This window comes from Heloderma suspectum, chromosome 3, assembly GCF_057233095.1.
Source record: "Heloderma suspectum isolate Gila_16-S chromosome 3, 16-S_ref, whole genome shotgun sequence".
Taxonomy (NCBI): domain Eukaryota; kingdom Metazoa; phylum Chordata; class Lepidosauria; order Squamata; family Helodermatidae; genus Heloderma; species Heloderma suspectum.
Genome location: NC_139460.1, coordinates 323,609,730 through 323,629,899, shown reverse-complemented (window position 1 = coordinate 323,629,899; position 20,170 = coordinate 323,609,730). Strand labels below are relative to the sequence as shown.

General features: G+C 45.4%; 1 protein-coding gene across 5 annotated transcripts in view; it reads left to right on the top strand.

The window, feature by feature from the left end:
* Window positions 1–20,170, top strand: part of DIS3L2 (DIS3 like 3'-5' exoribonuclease 2) — a 290,436-nt gene that overhangs the window by 11,610 nt on the left and 258,656 nt on the right. The window lies entirely within an intron of this gene.

Sequence of the window (20,170 nt, the reverse complement as noted above, 5' to 3'; positions counted from 1 at the left end):
GCAGTGGCTTGGGGGACTAGTAGTAAATGGCTTATGAATATACTGGCTGGGATTATTACATGGTGAATGGCATGTTACCATTGGTATTGCAGGTGCTGGGATCTTTTGCTTGTATTATTCTCTGAAGGCTTGCTGTTAGCTTGAAAGGGAACTAGGGTTGGTCCCAGGCTGGGAAATATATATCTTCCTAAAGTTTAGAAGTTCCCTTGAACCAAATTCATAGGTGGCTGGAATTTCTCCAGCCCTGTGAATCTCTGTCTCTATTTATGGTTGTGCCTGGTCTGTGTTGCTAGCCTTACCCATCAGCAAGATCCTGAATCTCCCCCATAGCTCTCTGCTTGGGATTGCCACCAAGGTAGTGAACTTGTTTGCGCATGTTCATTATTACAGGGCACAGAGCACCTTTTTTTTAAAACAAGGACACACCCTTGTCTCACCTGGCCTGCTCAGAGTACAAATGGGTGCCTTGTCCCGCACAGAAATAGCACCTGCCGGGACACTGTGCAGCTATACAAAAGGTGTTCTGCCACCACTGCCTGTGTAATCTTAATACTGCAATCTGCTGTTACTGACATGTTTAAGGCTAATCTAAGGCTTGTATTGTGGGCACCGAGAAGTGCAAATACAGTATCTACAGGTGTAGCTTAGTGACTGTGAGACTGAGCTAAAATCAAGAGCTAAAATCACTTTGAATCTTGCCCCTGCTGTGCACTTGCTAGGTGCTCTCAGACAAGCCATGTTCTCTCACCCCCCCCTTTTGCAATTTGAGGATAATACTTGGCTTTCTTATAGCAAGAGTGGAACAGTGGGCTCCACCAACTAGAGCCAGGTGCAAAATGGTGGCTCAAGGGGCCGAGTCAGTTTTGCACCTCATGAGCCATACACTGGGATGACCTGCATATGCAAGTACAATTGTATAACTGGAGTTACTACTTCACACAGCTCATAGTTAAACTATGGAATTCGATACCACAAGACGTAGTGATGGCCACCAATTTGGTTAGCTTTAAAAGGGGGTTAGACAAATTCCTGGACTAGAGAGTTATCAATGGCTACTAGTCCTGATGTCTCTATGCTACCTCCAGTAATCAGAAGCACCAAGCCTATGTACACCAGTTGCTGGGGAATATGGGCGGGAGGGGACTGTTGCACTCATGTCCTGCTTGTGGGTTTCCTGTCAATGGCTGGTTGGCCACTGCCAACTGTCGATGGCTGGTTGGCCACAGAATGCTGGACTAGATGGACCCTTGGTTTGATCCAGCACAGCTCTTCTTGTGTTCTGAACTAGGATTTGACTGCAAAATTCCAAAACTGGCTAGTAAAGCTACACAAAGACCTGGTCAGTAGCAATAATCCTATTTTATAGATGAAGAACATAAGCTAAGAGATGAGCAGTTAGCACAGGGCAAGCCATGGCACAATATTTTTTAACCTGTAATTTACTTGCTGCTGTTAAACAGTTGAAAGTCAGTAACCCTTGCTGATCTTCTGCGAATTACCCAGAGATCTACCAATGACTGTTCTGCGCATCCCTGCCTTATAAGGGCGCTGGTGTGATAATGTATGAACAGTCTGAAGTGCTATAGAGGTGCCAAGTATTATTGTTTTTGTTCCCTAGCAACTGTTATGTGTGCATTCTTCTCCTTTCACCTCCATTCCTGGGTGGGTGGGGAAGGAGGGGATGCTGGTGATGGAGGATTTTCTCTCCTTCCATTCTGACTCTTAAGACTGGGGCCTTTGGTTGACTTGAGAGGAAAGCGTCCTTTCCAACATATTACGGATGAAAACAGGGATGCTCCTCTGGCCTTGTTTCTAATCACTAAGCACCACTGCTCTCTCCCCCCCCCCCCCCGGCTGTTTAATGCTCTCAGCTCTTCTGAAGTTTTCTCTCTACCTGCTGTATCTGTTTGCTCAAGGATGCCTGTCCTCTACTGGTTTCTGCTGCAGACAAGTTAGTAAATCAACAGCAACTCCCCCTTTTTATTATTTATATTGAGTTACTGTCATGTTACTGCTTTTTGTCCCTTGATGGGGTTTAAATGTTTAACAGACACCTGGGAATGATTAATAATCCCTCTAATAAGGGTCTAATTGTCCTTATTGGGAAATAAGAACTCAAATTCATTCAGCAACAGTTACTGAATGAATTGTTGCTTGTGTGTAGAGGGATGGAAGAGAAAATAATGTGTACTGCAAGTCTGCGCACACTAGCAATTTTTTTTTAAAAAAAAGCATCACCCCCAAATTGGAGGCATAATAGAGACAGGAAGTGGGGAACAGTCTGGTAAATAGCGACAGCTGATGGATGTGGAAACCTCCCTCAGGAAGAGGTCCGATTGGCTAGCAGTGACTCCATGGCCCCATCATTCCACCTTAGCAGGTAGCTAGTCAAGTCATGCTTGCTTGAGGCACGTGGAGTTTCGGTTCTACAGGTGCACCTTGGGATAGGTGTGGCCTCTTGTTTGCTCCCTGCTTTCTGCTTGTGGCATATTGAGGTGTGGATTGTACAGATTAATTTGGGTGTTGAGTGGATGGGGAGAGGAGGCGTTTAGGTTCCTTCTTTCGACTTGGGGAGGTTTGGAACCGAGGACTATTTAAAGCTATGAATAAGCAGCAAATGTTCAATTTAGCTTGTCATCTGAGGAGAGATGGGAGAGCTTTCAGTTGTTCTGACCAGGAGGATCCAAAAATGTGAATGGCAAAAGGAGGGCAGTTGGCAGAGCTACTTCTTATGCCAGAGAGGGGTTGACTGAGAGTGCCTTGAAATCTGATTTAGGGTGCAATCCTATGCACGTTTAGACAAAAACAAGTCCTACAACTCCCAGCATTCCCCAGGCAGCACTACTTTTTCTGTCTAAACATGCATAGGATTGCACCCTTAATTAATTTCTTTGATTTCAGCCTACCTCCTTGTTAGAATTGTAATACTCCAACCTTTTGGGCTGTGGATCCACAAGGTGGCTAACAAACTCCATAGAATTACAGCATTTGAGAAAAACAAAATAAATAAGAAGTTAACTGGCACAGCAACAAAAATGAGTAGATGACAGAACTAAAATATTTATTAATTTATTTACAGCATTGGTAGACTGCTCCACATCTAAACATTCTGGAGCAGTGAACAAGAGATAAAATGAGCAGGATAAAAAGAAGAAACATGCTATTAAGATTATTTTTTTAAAAACAGAGTGCCAATAAACCCAAGGCTGGTTAACCAAGGAAGGCTTTGTGGAAAAGAGCTGTTCTCAGGAGGCGCCGAAAACAACCCGGTGTTGGCACCTGCCTGACCTCCAGCAGCAGGGAGTTCCACAGGATGGGAGCCACCACACTGAAGGCTCTTATCTGGATGGACTCCAGTCAGGCCATAGGTCCATGTAGAGCCACCAGGCGCATGCCCTCTAGTGACCTCAGTGATCTGGTAGGTTGGTAAGGGCGAAGGCGGTAGTAAAGATGTTAGGCTTTAAGGCAGGGGTGGGCAACCTGTGGGCCACAACATCTGGAGGGCCACAGCTCCCTTCAGCCCTAGCTGACATAGCTAAGGGCGAGGGATCAAAGGAGCTGCTCTAAGGTGCTATAGATATACAGAGCTACAGCTCTGGTACTAACAGTAATAGTTCAGTAATACAGAATGACAATGGAGCAAAGCAAACCTCTCTCGGAAGGGAGTTGCACAATTCTGGTGCTGCTGTTGAAAAGGCCTTGGTGACTGCTCCCTGTACATCTGATGGTAGAGGCACATACAGCAGGAGTCCCAAGGAGGATATTTATATATAAATATAAATAGGTTCATTTCCATGTCCAAGATGTATTATTTATATGTGAAATTTATCACCTGCTTTTCCTTATTAAATAATCTCAAAGTGGGGTACAACCAGTAAAACACAAAATCTTACAACATCGACCATTTCCCTCCCCACCCACCCCCAATCAAACAAAGGGTAAACAGTAACACAGGCAAATAACACTTCGATGCAGCCAAAAAAGAAAAGAAAGATCAATCAAAAGTGTGGATGAAGAAATAGTTTTTAGTTGGTGCTGAAAGCTTGTAAGACTTGGTGCAGATGTGGTGGGAGGGAGTTCCACAGTTGGCGCACCTGTATGAAGAATGCTTTCTCTTGAGTTGCCAGGTATCAAACTCAAGACAAATGTGGCACCATCAAGAGGGCATCCCCATTCGATCTTCATATCCAGGCTGGTACATAAGGGAGAAGGCACTCCATCAGGTATCCAGGTCCTATGTTGTGTAGGACTTAAGATATCAGCACAAGCACCTTGAACTTGGTTCGGTAGGTTATTGGCAGCCAGCCCAACTCCTTCAGAACTGGTGTAATAAATTTCTGGTAGACTGCCCCACTTAGCATCCTAGCTGTGGCATTTTACACTAGCCGCAGCTTCTGTGCCAACCTCACTCACAGGCAGCCTCACATAAAGCGCATTGCAATAGTCCATGTTATTTTCATGCCCAGTTATTTACTAGCCTTTGCTTTGGGGAAGTTCTGAACACTTCGCCTTCAAGAAAGTGATCTTGCTTAATGTCCTTGTATACAGAGACAGCCAAAGAGGAATCTATCTCCCTTCTAAGCAGATTTAATTCTGTAGTGCAAAAGATCTGTGGGCTATGTAACCAGATGTTTTGCATCATGCTTCTGGGCAGTATAATGGCTCTATTTAATGGCAAACAGATACAATTTAATAGTTATAGTAACCAATTAGTATGCATGCATATTCAGCAAATATATAAATTAGAAAGTTGGAAACTTTGATTTAAATCAGGAATTAAATTCGCCCCCTTTTCTTGGTGATTTAGATCAGTGATTTAGATCAACTCATAATTCAAAATCAATCCACCCTGTTAATAAGTAGTTTGTTCATTGGGTAGATGTGTGGAGGCACTTTGAACACCACTCGGGCTAAAGGCTGGGTTTCTGCAGTTGGCCTAACCACTGCTGTATTAGCATGTTGTAATCTCTGGTTGTTCGCTGTTGCTTAATGTCAGGTAGAGTCAAAGTGCTTCCTGTTGTGGTTTGAGGGACAGATATCTAATAGCCACTGAACGCAATTTGGTCTTGGAAAACTACACCCCTCTGATCCTTTGGGATGAGTCATCTGTCAGTTTACGTGGAGGCTGCCTCTGCTGTAGAAGCTGGGCCAGCAGACCTCGTGCACTTGGGGCAATAAATACATGCGAGCTTTTGAAGCGTTGACTTGAGGATTTTGCAAAATGTGCTGAACAGATCTGCTTTTATCGAACAAATACTTCATAAATTCTGACTTCTGATGTTTTTAAAATAATGTTTTGACGCGAGGGCCTCAAACCCGTCTTGTGTTTGTTTGCGCCAGTTCTTTCGGACAGCTCAGATTTCTGTTCAGTCTGATTCCTGGACAACTGGAAATGCCTGGGAAAGCCAGCTAATTTGATTCAGTTTTGTTTTTTATGGGTGGTTGTGAAATTGATGTCTATTGGGATCAGTAGTACTTTACAGGGGCTCTTCACGGGGTACTGATAAGCTGTCTAGGCCTCTGTTTCTCAGCAGTCATCTTGCCAAGGTGCAGTACCCCGGTCCCAACAGCCATGTGCCTTTATGAAAAAGTCATTGTGAGCATGCATATGCAGTATCATAAGGAAGTATGGCTGTTGGGGTATAAGCAGTCACCATGGGGAGAAAGGTATATGGGACAGATGACTGTCCTGAGGAATGGGGAGGCATTGTAGGTCAAGGAGTATATAGGGGAAAAGTTGGCTTCTGTTTTATTGAGGAAGATGTGGTGGGTTTTTTTGGCAAAGTAAGTTCCAGATACTTTGGCTTAGATCCTGAGATAAGTCAACTTAGGACAGTTCAGGGAAGGAAGGTTTCCCAGCCCTTCCTCCCACTTGCCCCATCCCCCATAAGCCTCGCCAGAGGGTCAGGAGGCCCCTGAGTAATTGGGATGGGGTGTGGGGGAATGCTGGTGAAAGGGGAGAATCTCCCAAAATCACGTGTGATTTTTTTCTCTGGGGGAGACTTGTTATTCCCCTTCACCACCCCTTTATATGTTGAAGAATTTACTTTCAGGTAGTGTTCCTGAGTGGTCAGGCCACATAGGGGGTCCCTTCCCTACAGTTTGGTCAGGCCCCTCAAATTATATGGTGAAGCCTAGTTAATATAAAACAAGCTTGTTAAACAGTCAACAAACACATAGGGCAAGGGAGGAAACAAAGGATACACAGAAACAAGAAAGTAAACCTGTATGCTGTCTGCTTCTACTTAACCTGCACCTCTGCCACTTACATACAGACCAACTCTCCCGGGGAGGAACCCCTGTCCTGTATACTCCATCTTTGGGGGTGGTTCCTGGTCCGGAGTGGTGTGGACTCAGCTCTCAAGGGTTCCACTGTTCCCCAATCTGCCAACACGGGCTTTCAGCCCCTCCTTTTAAGGGTTAGATGGCAAGGCAACTGCACTAGCTTACAGCACCTGCACCCTCCCCTGGGGCTGATTGCCAAGGTCAGGAGATAGTAAGGAGGGAGTGTTTCGACCTCCATCCCACAGGCCAGGCAGCCTTAAAGGGAAAGTAGCCAATTCCAGGTGAGAAGGACAGCTTCTCCCCACACTGTGCTCTGGCCATTTTGTGTGATTCTCTTTCTTGCAGCCCCACCCCACCCCACCCCACCCCCATATACCACATTATTCAGGAGGGCCTCCCATCAATCTCCAGAGAGGCTTTTCGGGAGAGGGCAGATGTTTTCAGTAGGCAGGGAGGGGATAGGAAATTTTCCTTCCCTGAGCTTCTTTAAGTTGACTTATCTTCGGATCGAAGGCTTTCTGTTTAAAGATCCCACATAGCAAGCGGTGGAAAAGACCTTTGCTTGAGACCATGGAGAGCAGCTGTCAGCCATGGAGTGATGTGGCTCTCACACAGCATCCTTAGACCCTTTTACCTGTGCAAGGTTGCAGCCCTGCCCCTGCTTGATTTACAGGGATTCACTGTGACAAAAACTGAGAATCTCCGAGATGTGTTCATGGGGTGATGGGGAGGGCAGAGGCACTGTGTTCTCCAGATATTGTTCTGGGGCCCTGAAGTATACATGAAGTGGGGGTCATTGAGTGTTCGTGCTCCATAATAAACCTGGAGCTACCTAGCAGTGATAAGGGCACATGTACTTGGGCAGGCTATATACATACAATATCAATCAAAAGAATATCTAGTAAGTGTGGAAATTCTTTTCCTTACTAGTAAAATTGATGGCAGGCTTTAGCTTGCTTAAAATCTGCTAGGGCCAATGGTGTCCGATAAAGTTTCCTTGGGTCCCCTGGAAAACAATGGGCCTTCCCTAAGCAATTCTGCAGAAACTCCATTACTTTCCTCTCAGCACTTCCTGCATTCAGAGTGATTTGGGGGGTGTTCGGCTGATCGCAGGAGTGAAAGAAGCAAGTCGTGGGTTGCAGGATGGGCACGAAGCCACCTCTGCTGTACCACGCACTGCATTCAGCTGATACGCCAACCTGCACTGCAGCACGGGTAATTATGCAAACAATGGGCATGCGGGCAGCATGCACAGGGGCAGGGTGAGAAGCCACGATGGCTTCTTTTACTCCCATGATCACCTGAGTCTGGACTATATCTTGGGTAAACTACCTTTTACTGAGGTAGCCTCTTCTGCCTTGTATGCTGAATTTTTGCCCATCCAGGATTACACCTTTCTAACTGGTGAGAGTTAAGGAGAGAAAATCTAGGAGAGGCCCAGGAACCTCCAGCTTGCGGGAGGCCAGAGTTCCAGTTGGTGTGGAAACCATTAGAGCTCAGTTTTTTCCTTACATTCGATTTATTATTCTGCCAATGACGTTAATCTTAGTTAACAGGATATGGAAAAGAAAGGAAGCTGGATTTATCACATGGCACCGCCTGGGAAAGTTGGGAGCTCCCTCTCCTATGGTTTCGAAATATCTTTGCGAACTGATTTCTTGGTAGGAAGGGCTTGCATTCTTGAACCTTGTGTAATTGTACTCACACCCAGAACTGTGTCGGCATAATAGCTAACTGGCTACCGTTTTTAAAATTTCTACTCCAAACTCAATTGGAGCCCTCTGGAATTCTGAACAAAAGAGATTCCAGTTGCTGTGTCCAGAATAACCTGGGGCAAATGGTGCCTTTTTTCTTGTCTCTACGTTATTCTGGCTACAGGACTTCACTTTTCTTTGACATTTATTGTTTCTGTAGCGCTTACCAAAGTGTGTAAAAAATGCATCATCTTTCTAATAACCTTTTGAGATGGTTTAGAATCTAAACTAGCCTTCCCCAACCTGGTGCCCTCAAGGTGTGTTGGACTATGGCTGGATGTGAGATGTTGGGGGTTGCAGTCTTATACATCTAGAGGGCTCCAAATCTGGGAAGGATGATCTAAACCATCTCAAAAGGTTGTTAGGAAGATCTAAACTTTGTGCGAAGAGAGAATAACTTGCCCCAAACTCCGTGGTGACTTTTGTGTTTGAACATAGATTTGATCCCTGTACTTCATGCTCTGCATTGTTATCACACTGGCCCCCATTGTTGATATGCAAAATGCCTGTCATTGTAGCGTCCGGAGGTGGTGTGTGGGTGCGTGCATGTGTGTGGATGTGCAGAGTATTCAGGGACTAATTTTTGTGGAGATTTAGTTTTCATAGAGATAAATAAATCCATGCCCAGGCCTGAGGCTGTAGGTAAAGGCTCGCAAGACTGAATGGTCCTCCTTTAATCCCCCCCCCCCAGTATAGAAAGCTAGCATATTGTGGAGAAGAGTTCTAGCCTAGCCTTTTCCTTGACATGCTAGATTTTTTTCTTCCCTTGGATTTTTATGAAGCATAGGATTTAAAGAGAACTAACTTACCCGCTAAGCGTACAATCCTATGCATATTTAAGACAGAAAAAAGTCCTACAACTACCAGCATTACCCAGGGGAATGCTGAGAGTTGTAGGACTTTTTTTTCTGTCTAAACATACTTAAGATTATACTTGAAATGCAGACCATACTGTGTGTGCCCCAGGGACAGATATATCACCTTGGTGAGAACTAGGTCCGTGTCACAACAGATTCCGCAGGTGCCCCAATATATTTGTCATTTAAGCTACCTCTTGCCTTCTTTTCCTGGAGATCTTTTAAAAGCTGCCTCTAGGCTTTATTTTTAATCCAAAGAAAGCAAAGAAATATCTTCGACAATGTTTTTCTTCTTTTCTTGGTTTTCTTGTGGTTCTTTTTTGGGTTTTTTTTTTTTTTTGCTGGCGTTCATTACAGTGCATCTCCACGGCCTTTTATAGTGCAGTGGGCCTTCCCTTGGCTGAAGAGAAAAAGGGGAAATTTTAGATGGCGTCTGGGGGCAAGTGGAGGCAGGGAATGCACAGCAGCTGGAAGGAGAGACCCACATCTCTTTGGAGAAGTTGAAAGCCCAGCACCGGTGGAGGGCAGCTAGCAGGCAGAGGAGGTGGCCCAGAGGTCACAAGCAGGGTGGATCCGGTTCATGGAGAGTCCTAAGAAACCATTGGCGTGCCGCAGCCCCTCCCCGACCAGGCAGATGTTGCTATTGCGCTCGGCTGGAGTGCGGGAACTGTTTTGATAAACTTTCGCCCCCCTGCTACTAAATGGCTTACATGGCCAAGCCTTCAACAAAGCTGCCAGAATGGTGTATCTTTGGGCCTCGCATAACTCTCGCATGCTTGGCTAGTCTGACTTCTGCTTTAAGATTTACTTTTTGCATTTGCTCAGGTTGCCGGGGAGCGCTCCCAAAGCACATGAACATAAGAAGAACCCTGATGCTGGATCAGACCAAGGGCCCATCTAGTCCAGCATTCTTTTCACACAGTGGCCAACCAGTTGCCTGTGGGGAACCCACAAATAGGATGTGAGTGCAATAGCACCCTCCCACCCATGTTCCCCAGCACCTTGTGTACATAGGCATATTGCCTCTGATCCTAGAGGCAGCATATAGTCAATAAGGACTAGTAGCCATTGATACCTTTATCCTCCATAAATTTATCTAATCCCCTTTTAAACCCACCCAAATTGGTGGCCATCACTACATCTTGTAATGCCATGTTGCTTGCCTCTTCTTCTCTTGGGTAGTTGTTGCCTACTTTAGTTAAGAAAAGAAGTATTACCTGCAGCCCTGTCCATGGCTATGGGGGAAAAAAGTATTTTTCAAAAACTCTAATGGTCAGCGACCCATGGTTTTATTCTCCATTCCACATATCTGGTTACTCGTCGGACTGTTTCACTCCTGTGGGAAAAAGAGCGGTGATGCCTCTTTATGATGGTGTTTGCCATCTCCAGTTTTTATAACATTTAAAATACGTTTTCTTAATTAATCATGGTACCTTTTTAATCTATAAAGGTTTTAATCAGTGAATCTAATCTATTAAAGGTTGCTGCCCTAGTCACTATTTTATACTGCATTTGTAATGCCCTTTGCAGAACAAAATATGTTGAAGGCTGAAACTTGACCTTGTAAGGTAGGACACTGGTATTCCCCCTTTACATAAGGGGAGTTGAGGTTATGAGTGTTCTGCCTAAAGTGTTCCTCAGGCAATTGTTCCGTGGGCAGGGTTGTGATTGTGACTGAAGGGTATGAAAGTTTTGTCTCTGCCACTAGACCAATGATAATACATTCACACATGCAGTTCATCACTTGAAACTTCAGCTGTCAAGGGATGAACATGGCATGTGTGAAACATCCTTGTGTGGTGATGCTTTGAGAATGGAAATCTAATGGTAGTGGTTTTAGAAAACATTCACTCAAATGAAACATGAGGCCTTTTCAGTAGCTGTTCCACATTTGTTTTAACACAGATATGACATGGGATATATGCAAACCATGCTCTTGGGGTGATTCTTGTCAGAATTTAAAGGGCTGCTTTTCATGTGGATGTTCATCACTTGATGACTGTGGCATCTGATAATGAATAGCATGTGTGAATGAGCGATCACAGATAACACAGAGCAGAAGGAACTTTCATATCTCGTTACATGACCTTGGGCACAGTACTTCTAAACGGTGTCAGTTCACGTATTCAGCTGCCAGTCATAGAGTCTGGAGAAATCATGTGATGTATGTGCATGTCTGAACCAGGAGATGATGCTATTGTGAATGCAGCTTAAGATGAATATAAAAAGAGCACTACTGGATCAGACCAAGTGTCTGTCTAGTTCATGATTCAGTTTCCAACAGTCGCCAACCAGATGCTTCCTGGAAGCCCCTCTTCTCATTGCTATCCCCCTACCTCAGGTATTCAGAAATATACTGGCCCTGAACATGGATGTTCTGCATAGCCGTCTTGACTAATATGTAATCTCCATCGAAGCTGGTGGCCATCACCACATGAGTTAGAATGGAAATCATTGCATCTGGGCCCCTGGGTTTGATTTGGTATGCCTGGGTGACCTTTGCTCCTAGCTCCAACCAGTGCGTCTTGTCAAAACAGCACAACTAACAGCTGTCTCTGTTTTAACAGGGTTTTTTTCAGCAGGACATTTGATCTCTCAAATTATTTTAATAAAACGTTTGATCTGTCCAGAATCAGTGTGTACTTGATGCAATTCATATTCAAGATCATGTCACCGGTGTTTGCTGTTATGCCTGGTTTGTACAGCTTGCCATAACAGCTTCGTTGATACCAATACAAGAATAGTAATTAAACACCCAGTGGGATATGAATTTGGCAACTTTTTCTTCTTATGTAACACTGCATATGATTGAAGCAGTTAGCAGGGTCTTGGTGTAAAAATTGTGTAACAGGCTGGTCCTGTTTTGTATTTCTTGTAGAGAACTTACTTGAACATAAGAAGCTGCCTTATATCTGCTCAGATTTTAGTTGCTCCATTGAGCCCAAATTGTCTTCTTTGACCTGAGGTGGTTCTCCAAGCTCACTTCCTGCAATGTAAGATGCTGGGGGTTGAACCGGAGAGTTGCTTCAAGCAAGGTGTGCGCGCTACCACTGAGCAATGGATCCTTAAACGTCTTTTAAGAGCTGTGTGCAGGTACATCTGCCACACAGACAACAGGGCACTTTTGAAGTGTAACGGATGTGCGTTGGAACTGCTCTAAGAACTGAGGACCAGGCTACATGTTACATTCCCCAGGCTGTGATCACGGAAACAGAAAGAGAAGCTGTGGCAGAGTACATTCCTTTGGCACTTCTGCAGTGTGCTCCATTGCCTGTGTTTTGACTAGCGCTTGGGAATCAGTGGCTGAGGTCCGTAAATGGGAGAATTTTGGTAATTCTCCTGTTCAGCAGAAGAGTGCTTTGCCTACATTTTATATGGCTGGGAATTGTGGGGAGAGCTATACTCGGGCTCAGATGGTAAGCCGTTAAACGGTTAGATTTGGCCCCTGGGGTGCCACTTTGCCTACCCCTGTTGTATAGAAAAGAGACTGACAAACACCAGGGAATCCTGGGTCATTCTTCAGGCCAGGGGTGCAGAAGCTCAGGCCTGGGGGCTGAATCTGACTCTCTGAGTGTTCCAATCCAGCTCTGGGGTTCCCTAGAAGGCTACGCCCCTTCCCTTGGCCACACCCCTTTCCCCCAACTACCAGTTGTTCGGTGGTTTCTCTGCTTTTGTGCAGCTTTTTCCCCATTCTGAAAGATTGAAATGGGTCTCCTAAGGCTTAGTTGTTGTTTAGTCATTAAGTCATGTCCGACTCTTCGTGACCCCATGGACCATAGCACGCCAGGCCTTCCAGTCCTCCACTCTCTCCCGGAGTGTGCTCAAGTTCATATTCATTGCATTGGTGATGCTATCTAGCCATCTCATCCTCTGCCGTCACCTTCTCCTTTTGCCTTCAATCTTTCCCAGCATCACGGTCTTTTCCAGGGAGTTTTCTCTTCACATTAGGTGGCCAAAATATTTGAGCTTCAGCTTTAGTATCTGTCCTTCCAATGAGCAGTCAGGGTTGATTTCCTTTAGGATGGACTGATTTGACCTCCTTGCAGTCCAGGGGACTCGTAAAAGTCTTCTCCAGCACCACAGTTCGAAGGCATCAATTCTTCGGCGCTCAGCCTTCCTTTTAGTCCAGCTCTCACAGCCATACGTTGCTACTGGGAAAACCATAGCTTTGATGATACAAATCTTTGTCAGCAAGGTGATGTCTCTGCTTCTTACTATGCTGTCTAGGTTTGCCATAGGTTTCCTCCCAAGGAGCAAGCATCTTTTAATTTCATGGCTACAGTCACCGTCTGTGGTGATCTTGGAGCCCAAGAAAATAAAATCTGTCACTGCTTCCATTTCTTCCCCTTCTATATGCCAGGAAGTGATGGGGCCAGATGCCATGATCTTAGTTTTGTTAATGTTGAGTTTCAAACCAGCTTTTGCACTCTCCACTTTCACCCTCAACAAGAGGCTCTTTAGATCCTCTTCGCTTTCTGCAGTTAGGGTGGTATCATCTGCGTATCTGAGGTTGTTGGTAATTCTCCCGGCAATCTTAATTCCAACATGTGATTCATCCAAACCAGCATTTCTCATGATGTACTCTGCATATAAATTAAATAAGCAGGGCGACAATATACAGCCTTGTCGTACTCCTTTCCCAGTTTTGAACCACTCGGTTGTTCCATGTCTGGTTCTTACTGTTGCTTCTTGACCCTCGTACAGGTTTCTCAGGAGACAGATATGGTGGTTTGGTACCCCCATCTCTTTCAGAATTTGCCACAGTTTGTTGTGATCCACACAATCAAAGGCTTTAGCATAGTCAAGGAAGCAGAAATAGACGTTTTTCTGGAATTCTCTTGCTTTCTCCATGATCCAGTGAATGTTGGCGATTTGATCTCTAGTTCCTCTGCCTCTTTGAAACCCAGCTTGTACTTCCGGTAGTTCTCGGTTCATATACTGCTGAAGCCTAGCTTATAGGATTTTGAGCATCACCTTGCTGGCATGTGAAATGAGCGCAATTGTGCGGTAGTTTGAACACTCTTTGGCATTGCCCTTCTTTGGAATTGGAATGTAAACTGACCTTTTCCAGTCTTGTGGCCACTGTTGAGTGTTCCAAATTTGTTGGCATATTGAGTACAGCACTTTAACAGCATCATCTTTTAGGATTTTAAATAGCTCAGCTGGAATCCTGTCATCTCCGCTAGCTTTGTTGTTAGTAATGCTTGCTAAGGCCCACTTGACTTCACTCTCTAGGAAGTCCGGCTCAAGTTCAGTGACTGCACTGTCATGGCTATCAGGGACATTAAGATCTATCCTGTATAGTTCTTCTGTGTATTCTTTCCACCTCTTCCTAATCTCATCGGCTTCTGTTAGGTCCCTGCCTTCTTTGTCCTTTATCATACCCATCTTTGCACAAAACGTTCCCTTGAGATCTCCAATTTTCTTGAAAAGATCTCTAGTCTTTCCCATTCTGCTGTTTTCCTCCATTTCTTTGCATTGTTCATTTAAGAAGGCCTTCTTGTCTCTCCTTGCTATTCTCTGGAACTCTGCATTCAGTTGGATATATCTTCCCCTTTCTCCCTTGCTTTTCGCTTCCCTTCTTTCCTCAGCTACTTGTAAAGCCTCCTCAGACAGCCACTTGGCTTTCTTGCATTTCTTTTTCTTTGGGATGGATTGAGTTGCTGCCTCCTGAACAGTGTTATGGACCTCCGTCCATAGTTCCTCAGGCACTCTATCAGGTCTAATCCCTGAAATCTATTCCTCACCTCCACTGTATATTCATCAGGGATATGATTTAGGTCATATCTGAATGGTTTCGTGGTTTTCCCTACGTTCTTCAATTTCAGCCGAAATTTTGCAAGAAGCAGCTCATGATCTGAGCCACAGTCAGCTCCAGGTCTTGTTTTGACTGACTGTATAGAGCTTCTCCATCTTTGGCTGCAAAGGACATAATCAGTCTAATTTTGATATTGACCATCTGGTGATGTCCATGTGTAGAGTCGCCTCTTGTGCTGTTGGAAAAGAGTGTTTGCTATGATCAGTGTGTTCTCTGGGCAAAACTCTATTAGCCTTTGTCCTGCTTCATTTTGTACACCAAGGCCATGCTTGCCTGACTTCCTACTTTGGCATTCCAATCCCCTATGATGAAGAGGACATCTTTTGTTGGTAGTTCTAGAAGGTGTTGTAGGTCTTCATTGAACCGATCAACCTCAGCTTCTTCGGCCTCAGTGGTTGGGGCATAGACTTGAATTACTGTGATGTTGAATGGTTTGCCTTGGATTCGTACTGAGATCATTCTATTGTTTTTGAGATTGTACCCCAGTACTGCTTTTCCCACCCTTTTGTTGACTGTGAGCGCTACTCCATTTCTTCTAAGGGATTCTTGCCCACAGTAGTAGATATAATGGTCACCTGAATTAAATTAGCTCATGCTTGTCCATTTTAGTTCGCTGATTCCCAAGATGCCAATATTCAATCTCGCCATCTCCTGTTTGACCACCTCCAGCTTACCTTGTTTCATTGATCTTACATTCCAGGTTCCTAAACAATATTGTTGTTTACAGCATCGGAGTTTCTTTTCACCACCAGACACATCCACAGCTGAGTGTCCTTTTGGGTTTGGCCCAGCCGCTTCACTCTTTCTGGTGCTACTTGGAAATTCCCTCCGCTGTTCCCCAGTAGTATATTGGACACCTTCCGACCTGAGGGGCTCATCTTCCGGCGTCATCTCTTTTAGCCTTGTGATACGTTCCATGGGGTTTTCTTGGCCAGAATACTGGAGTGGGTTGCCATTTCCTTCTCCAGTGGACCACATTTTGTCAGAACTCTCCACCATGACCTGTCGGTCTTGGGTGGCCCTGCACGGCATAGCTTATGGCTTCACTGAGTTACACAAGCCGCTTTGCCACAACAAGGCAGTGATCCATGAAGGGGAAGGCTTAGTTACTGGTAGTAAAACCTTTAAACTATGGTATGCTGGTTAGGTTTGCCTGTGCCCCCCTGCCCACCACTGGAATGCAGCCGCCAAGAGCTTCTCCCAAATGGAATTTGGTCCTCAGGCTGAAAGAGGTTCTGAACCCATTTCAGGCCTTTGAATATTTACAACAGTCTAGGACAGCCTTCTTCGTGAACGTATTTCCCGCCCAGCCACTTTTCTCCCTGGGGGAACATGACTCAAAGTAACCCACCCAGGGGAGAGACAGCTGCAGAGAGAAGTAGTGTTGAGAAAAGTTCAGGTGAGTCCCCTCCTTTGAATTCCTCCCCAGTTTTCAAAGGATTTGGCACAACCCAAGTTGCATTGCGCTGTCAGTGCATCTAGCTCCACCCTCAGCCACTCAGCATTGCTTTAGGGCACACTCAGCACCATCAGGCATAAGGTTTGTGGTGTGGAGCAGCGTTAGTGGGCCTCAGCTGAGTGTTATCCTAGATGTGACGGTGGCAGACTCGTTGGTTTTCAGCTCAGGTCTTCCCCAATCACTTATGAAATCGGGGTGGGTGGTTCAATTTCAAGAGCCAGCAGGGCATGCTGGTGAGAGGTGCTGAGTCCTGCTCAGGCTGACCTCCTTGTAGCCTCTTCTCCTTAGTGCTTTCTTTCCAAGTTAACTTCCAGTATCATAGTTGGGTTGAGAAATGTGTGGGGGGCTGGGGAGTGACAGACCTCAGGGGAGGTAATTTGTGAGCAGTGGGAGGCTGAATACCCTTTACCCATGCTCCTCCTGTTCTAAAAATCAGACCCCCCCCCCAATTCCCTACTGTATATGTTTCAGGGGAGAGATGTAAGTTTAAAAAGAGGGATCTGCCACCGTCATATCAAGCTTGGCTCCTTTCAAGACACCATACCTGCAAGAAATAGAGGGAAGCAAATCAGGAGCCTGTCTGTCTAGGGAAGATGTGTTGAAAGCATCTCATTACCTGATAGCAAATTGTTCTAATTGTTTTTATCCATACTTTGGTGTTGCTCCTGTTTCCTCTCATGCTTCTGCTAGTAAATGTGGAATCTTTTTATTTATTTTATATATATATATATATATATATATATATACACACACACACACATACACATACACACACACACACACACACACACACACGTGTGCGTGCGCATGCGAAGCCTACTTGTTCTGTGAATAGATTATGATTTAACCCTGGGAACAATGAAACTCAAAGTGGAAGAAATCGAAAGGGTCAGACACCTAGTTATGGACTAGCCTCAATAGGTTGTGGATGGAAGCATTTTGGTGGGGAAAGTTAGCGAACAATGGGAGACTTTGTTCTCCTTCTTTTGTTGTTGTTTTGTTTCAAGCGCTTCGCCAAATTGTGTTAAAATTCAAAAGGAACAATTTAGTGCTGTGAGCTGAGAGTTGGAATTCATTGCTCCACTTGGTAGGGTGTCTGCCACCTGGGAACCATACAACCCTTTAGCGATACTCTTGCATGGTCCCTCTCGCCCTGGGAGACCTGAGTTAAAGACATAAATAACTGCAATGTAAACAAAGCTGGAAGTTCATCGGCGGGCGAAAAACGCCCAGTGCTTAGCTGCTAGACTGTGGACGGGCACACTCTTCTCTTTCTCAGACTTTGCTGGCCTGTTTGTCTCTTGTGATTGAAGTCAGGTTGGCTCTGCGTGCCAGGTGAAAGGTTTTGCAGGAACGTTACATCAGCCACCTGGAGTTTGGGGTGCCTTCCTTTCTAAATTAGCTGTCCCGTGGAGTACCCTTTGCTCTGGGGCAGTGCATGTGCTTGGCATGTAGAAATGATGACCTCTCAACCCCACTCAAAGCAGCCGCCCCTAAACTAGTGCCCTCCAGATGAGCTGGATTACAACTTCCATCAACCCCAGCCACCATGACCAATAGGGAAGGCTGACTTGAAGGACCTCAGGTGGCGGGGCTGGGAAGGACCTCATATAGGTCTGTGGGGAGTGATAGAGTAGGCAGCATGGATTAGCTCAGGGCTGTTGAACCTCTCTTAGCCCAAGGGCCAAATTCCATTTCAGAGAAGCTGTTGAGGCCACATTTTGAGGGATGGGGCAAAAATACTGGCATATTTTAGCTTGTTGTTCTTACTGCCAGTAACTCAGCCTCAGGAGAGGCATCTCAAGCTTTTGGAATGGGGGTGGGGGGAAGAATTTCACAAAAGCTGGGAAACAACCAAATGATCAGTGGTTGGACAAAAGGGGGTGTGGCCAACTGGGGAACCCTGGCAAGCCAGATTGGGACCCTTGGCCTGAGGTTCCGCACCCCTGGATTAGATAGGCCAGTGGTTTGGCTTGATACAAGGTGGACTCTGTGGCCTGAAGCACTTGGGGCCAGCTTTGGCTGATCTGCCAGCTACGGCCTTTCCTGGACAGAGATAACCTAGCCACAGTAGTACGTGTGCTGGTAACTTCCCGATTGCACTACTGCAATGCTCTTTACATGGGGCTGCCCTTGAAGACGACTCGGAAGTTGCAGCTAGTGCAAAATGCAGCAGCAAGACTGCTGATGGGAGCACCTCATAAAAACCATATAACACTAGTTTTAAAGGAATTGCACTGGCTGCCAATACACTTCCGGTTGGAATTCAAGGTTTTGGTGATGAAGTTTAAAGCCCTAAGTGGCTTGGGAGCTCGATATTTGAGGGAGCGCCTCTCCCTGTATATGCCTACCTGAGAGCTGAGATCTGTTGGAGGGGCCCTCCTCTGCATCCCACCACTCCGAGACATACACTATGGTGGGGCGTGGGAGAGGGCCTTCTCTGCTGTGGCACCCCAGTTGTGGAATGCCCTCCCCTTGGAGGCCCGATTGGCGCAGACATTGGTCTCATTTAGGTGCCAAGTGAAAACATGGCTTTTTACTAAAGCCTTTGAGGGCTAAATGCATTCCCTAGCACATTCTTTCAACTGCTTTATTGTTTTAGATTTTAGTTTAATTGTTTAATACATTTTTAGGTGTTTAAATTATTTATTGTTTTATTTTTTTTAATTGATTTGATCTGTACGCCACCCTGATATCTTAAAGATATAGGGTGGGATAGAAATGTTTTAAATAAATAATACAAAGCAGGTTCTTTCCTGTAGCCTGTTGTTAAATGGTATAGCCTCCTTGGGAGTAACCTGAAGCTCACACCAACAGTTACTGCTTATGCCCTCCTTATCATGTAGCTTTTCAAGAAGCGGTAGGAGGCTAACCCCAAGGTCTCTTCAAATTTGAGGGCTCCCCATGTTTGTTTTATATTAGGTAGCCTCCAAAGTCTAGAAATAATGGGTCTCTCTGTTACCTAAAACAAAACAGATGAATTGTCCTGCAGGATTGATAGCTTGCTGTCTTCCCCACCACCCCACAGGGTGCTGAAAGGATTAGGGGAATTGGTATGGGGGAGTAAAGCCTCATGGGCTAATTTTTTGATTTAAGTGATCTCTTGGGGGAAGTTCCCAGGAAGTCAAGAAGACACCCCCCCCCTTCACATTTTGAGAAGAGTTTCTGATTTGAGATGCAGTATATCTGGAAACGTTTTCAGTTCTTGGGATGGAGAAAAACAAAGACTTCTGCTCTCAAATTCCTAACTTTGTTTTATCCTTTGGGCTTCTATGTTTTATTCAAGATTGCTATGCCCAGACATGATCATGCAGGTTCGCAAGAAGCCCATGTTTTAAAGATAAGCTGTAAAAGAGGTGGGGGCAGGAAGGTCCTCAACATGACAGGAAAGATTTCATGGAACAGTTTCTGCCAGTTTTTCCAAACGTTCTGGTTGCTGGAGGATGGGGAATGGTGGTATGGTGGTATGGTGGGGAGGAAATGAAAATATTTTTCCCAGTATGTTTGTGGGTCTCTGCCCCCCTGCCCCCTTTCACAACACCAAAAAGGGGGAAGAAGAGGCAGGCTGGAAGCTGAATACTTGCAGCTTTACCTAAACTGGTGTCCTCCAGATGTGTTGGACTACAACTCCCATTGTCCTCAAGCAGCCTGGCCAATGAGCATGCTTTCCTGGGGATGATGCAAATTGTACTCCAACATATCTGGAGGGCATTAGGTTGGGGGAGGCTACTGCATAGCCTCAGATTGCCTCAAACAAAACAAAATTCCCGCACAGAATATTTTGCCAAGTAGGAAAGAGCATGCAGTAGGGTGTGTGGGTAGTCAACTGACAGTACGTGCCCTGGGAAACTACTGTTAGTTGTGGCTTCCCAGCACAAGTAGATGGAAATAGATGATGACTTGATCAGCCCCGTTGACAGTCCGTGTGCTGCATGCAGGAAGCTACATGAAAATTCTTCCTATGTGGAAATTCCTCGCATTTGAATCTGTCCCAGCA